We start from the raw sequence: 4,371 nt of genomic DNA, 5'->3' as shown, positions 1-4,371 counted from the left end.
GTTGTCGGTGTTCAAAATTTCAGTTAATGAGCTGCTCTTATGTTCTATGATTTCCGACCTTGACAACTCATTAACCAGTGTTTCAAACAATGCACCAGGCCATTTGACGACCCCAACTCGGTTCCACAAGCGGGAAAGCAGCACCCCAAGGCCCGGTAAGGGGGCCGAATACATTCCCATCGTGAATTCCGTCCCAAATGTGAATGACAAGTTTTCAGTTAATCAGTTGCCTGCTTGGTTACTCATTTGTCGCTCTGACATTTGGTTTACCAGTTGTCGATGTTCAAAATTTCAGTTATTGAGTTGCCTCTTTGAAATTTCAGTTAATGAGTTGGCCCTTTGGTTACTCATTTGTCCCTGTGTCTTTTGGTTACCCAGTTGTCGATGTTCGAAATTCAGTTAATGAGTTGCCTCCTTGGTTAATCATTTGTCGCCCTGACTCTTGGTTAACCAGTTGTCGATGTTCGAAATTCAGTTACTGAGTTGCCTCCTTGGTTAATCATTTGTCGCTCTGACATTTGGTTATCCAGTTGTCGATGTTCGAAATTCAGTTAATGAGTTGCCTCCTTGGTTAATCATTTGTCGCTCTGGCTTTTGGTTATCCAGTTGTCGATGTTCAAAATTTCAGTTAATGAGTTGCCTCTTTGAAATTTCAGTTAATGAGTTGGCCCTTTGGTTACTCATTTGTCCCTGTGTCTTTTGGTTAACCAGTTGTCGATGTTCGAAATTCAGTTAATGAGTTGCCTCCTTGGTTAATCATTTGTCGCTCTGACATTTGGTTAACCAGTTGTCGATGTTCGAAATTCAGTTAATGAGTTGCCTCCTTGGTTAATCATTTGTCGCTCTGGCTTTTGGTTATCCAGTTGTCGATGTTCAAAATTTCAGTTAATGAGTTGCCTCTTTGAAATTTCAGTTAATGAGTTGGCCCTTTGGTTACTCATTTGTCCCTGTGTCTTTTGGTTACCCAGTTGTCGATGTTCGAAATTCAGTTAATGAGTTGCCTCCTTGGTTAATCATTTGTCGCTCTGGCTTTTGGTTAACCAGTTGTCGATGTTCAAAATTCAGTTAATGAGTTGCCTCCTTGGTTAATCATTTGTCGCTCTGACATTTGGTTATCCAGTTGTCGATGTTCGAAATTCAGTTAATGAGTTGCCTCCTTGGTTAATCATTTGTCGCTCTGGCTTTTGGTTAACCAGTTGTCGATGTTCAAAATTTCAGTTAATGAGTTGCCTCTTTGAAATTTCAGTTAATGAGTTGGCCCTTTGGTTACTCATTTGTCCCTGTGTCTTTTGGTTAACCAGTTGTCGATGTTCGAAATTCAGTTAATGAGTTGCCTCCTTGGTTAATCATTTGTCGCTCTGACATTTGGTTACCCAGTTGTCGATGTTCGAAATTCAGTTAATGAGTTGCCTCCTTGGTTAATCATTTGTCGCTCTGGCTTTTGGTTATCCAGTTGTCGATGTTCAAAATTTCAGTTAATGAGTTGCCTCTTTGAAATTTCAGTTAATGAGTTGGCCCTTTGGTTACTCATTTGTCCCTGTGTCTTTTGGTTAACCAGTTGTCGATGTTCGAAATTCAGTTACTGAGTTGCCTCCTTGGTTAATCATTTGTCGCTCTGGCTTTTGGTTAACCAGTTGTCGATGTTCAAAATTCAGTTAATGAGTTGCCTCCTTGGTTAATCATTTGTCGCTCTGGCTTTTGGTTAACCAGTTGTCGATGTTCAAAATTCAGTTAATGAGTTGCCTCCTTGGTTAATCATTTGTCGCTCTGGCTTTTGGTTAACCAGTTGTCGATGTTCAAAATTTCAGTTAATGAGCTGCTCTTATGTTCTATGATTTCCGACCTTGACAACTCATTAACCAGTGTTTCAAACAATGCACCAGGCCATTTGACGACCCCAACTCGGTTCCACAAGCGGGAAAGCAGCACCCCCAAGCCCCGGTAAGGCGGCCGAATACATTCCCATCCTGAATTCCGTCCCAAATGTGAATGACAAGTTTTCAGTTAATCATTTGCCACCTTGGTTCATCATTTGCCACTCTGACTTTTGGTTTCCCAGTTGTCAGTTTTCACATTTCAGTTACTGAGTTGACTTTGTCTTTCTCACTCTGTGTATCTCTATCTTCTCTCTGTCTCTCTCAGTGTATGCGAGTGTCTGTGTGTGTTCCACTGCCGCCCGGCCAACCGGGTCCAAAGGCCCGCCACGTTACACACGAAAAACCCCGGTCTCGCTTCGGAGCGACGGGCACCCGGCTTCTCGGTGTCGGACCGACTCCGTTCAGATACCGCTGGATGCCCCTTGCCCCTGGCTTGCTCTGGCAGCCGGCGCGTGCAGGCCGCCCCCTGCCCCGCCGTCTCAGTGGTCGGAAAGCGGTCTCCAGCCAACGGCTGTACCTCGGCCGCGGAAAGAGGCAGCTACACAAGCGAGGCACTGCTCTGTGCGGCCCCGCCACCCCGTTCAGCTGCCGTTGTCCCCGACCGGATCGGACTTTCCTTCCCGAAGTTATCCCCGATAAGCTGCCGCTGACCGACGGCCCGTCAGCCGCTGCGGGACGGCGACACTTTCCCGAACTCGCCCGGGGCCACTTCGGCAATATAGTGTGCGCCGGAGCCGGGGCTTTCCAACGAGCCATCCCCGAACGAAATCGGACACGGGAGTCGGGAGCGACAGGCGTTCGACTGGTGCCGGGCAACCGGGTCCAAACGCCCGCCTTGTTAAACACACGTACACCCCAGGCTCGATTCGGAGCGACGGGCACCCGGCTTCCCGGTGTCGGACCGACTCCGTTCAGATACCGTTGGATGCCCCTTGCCCCTGGCTTGCTCTGGCAGCCGGCGCGTGCAGGCCGCCCCCCGCCCCGCCGTCTCAGTGGTCGGAAAGTGGTCTCCAGCCAACGGCTGTACCTCGGCCGGGGAAAGGGGCAGCTACACAAGCCAGGCACTGGTCTGTGCGGGCCCGCCACCCCGTTCGGCTGCCGTTGATCCGGACCGGATCGGACTTTCCCTCCCGAAGTTATGCCCGATAAGCTGCCGCTCACCGGCGGCCCGTCAGCCGCTGCGGGATGGCGACACTTTGCCGAACTTGCCGGGGTCCAGGCCGATAATATAGTGTGCGCCAGCGCCGGGGCTTTCCAACGAGCCCTCCCTGACCGAAATCGGACACGGGAGTCCAGAGCGATAGGCGTTCGACTGCCGGCCGGCCAAACACAGGCAATCCCCCGCCGTTGCGGACCCGCTCCAGGACAACCGGGTCCAAACGCCCGCCTCGTTACACGCACGAAAACACCGGGCTCGATTCGGAGCGACGGGCACCCGGCTTCCCGGTGTCGGACCGACTCCGTTCCGGTACCCTTGGATGCCCCTTGCCCCTGGCTTGCTAGGACAGCCGGCGCGTCAAGGTGGGCCCCCGCGGCTCCGGCTCAGCAGTCGGAAAGCGGTCTCCAGCCAACGGCTGTACCTCGGCCGGGGAAAGGGGCAGCTACACAAGCCCGCTACTGGTCTGTGCGGCCCCGCCACCCCGTTCAGTGGCAGTTGACCCCGACCGGATCGGACTTTCCTTCCCGAAGTTATCCCCGATAAGCTGCCGCTGACCGACGGGGCGGCAGCCGGTACGGGTCGCCGACACTTTCCCGAACTGGCCGGGATCCAGTCCGATAATATAGTGTGCGCCAGCGCCGGGGCTTTCCAATGAGCCCTCCCTGACCGAAATCGGACACGGGAGTCCGGAGCCAAAGGCGTTCGACTGCCGGCCGGCCAAACTCAGGCAACCTCCCGCCGTTGCGGACCCGCTCCCGGACAACCGGGTCCAAACGCCCGCCCTGTTACACGCACGAAAACACCGGGCTCGATTCGGAGCGACGGGCACCCGGCTTCCCGGTGTCGGACCGACTCCGTTCCGGTACCACTGGATGCCCCTTGCCCCTGGCTTGCTAGGACAGCCGGCGCGTCAAGGTGGGCCCCCGCGGCTCCGGCTCAGCAGTCGGAAAGCGGTCTCCAGCCAACGGCTGTACCTCGGCCGGGCCAAGCGGCAGCTGCACAAGCCCGCTACTGGTCTGTGCGGCCCCCCCACCCCGTTCAGTAGCAGTTCACCCCAACCGGATCGGACTTTCCGTCCCGAAGTTATCCCCGATAAGCTGCCGCTGACCGACGGGGCGGCAGCCGCTACGGGACTGCGACACTTTCCCGAACTTGCCGGGGTCCAGGCCGATAATATAGTGTGCGCCAGCGCCGGGGCTTTCCAACGAGCCCTCCCTGACCGAAATCGGACACGGGAGTCCGGAGCCAAAGGCGTTCGACTGCCGGCCGGCCAAACACAGGCAACCTCCCGCCGTTGCGGACCCGCTCCCGGACAACCGGGTCCAAACGCCCGCC

This window comes from Somniosus microcephalus, unplaced genomic scaffold (assembly GCF_052327205.1).
Source record: "Somniosus microcephalus isolate GS21.2 unplaced genomic scaffold, FLI_Smic_1.0 scaffold334, whole genome shotgun sequence".
NCBI classification, from domain to species: domain Eukaryota; kingdom Metazoa; phylum Chordata; class Chondrichthyes; order Squaliformes; family Somniosidae; genus Somniosus; species Somniosus microcephalus.
This window is presented reverse-complemented; position numbering follows the sequence as displayed.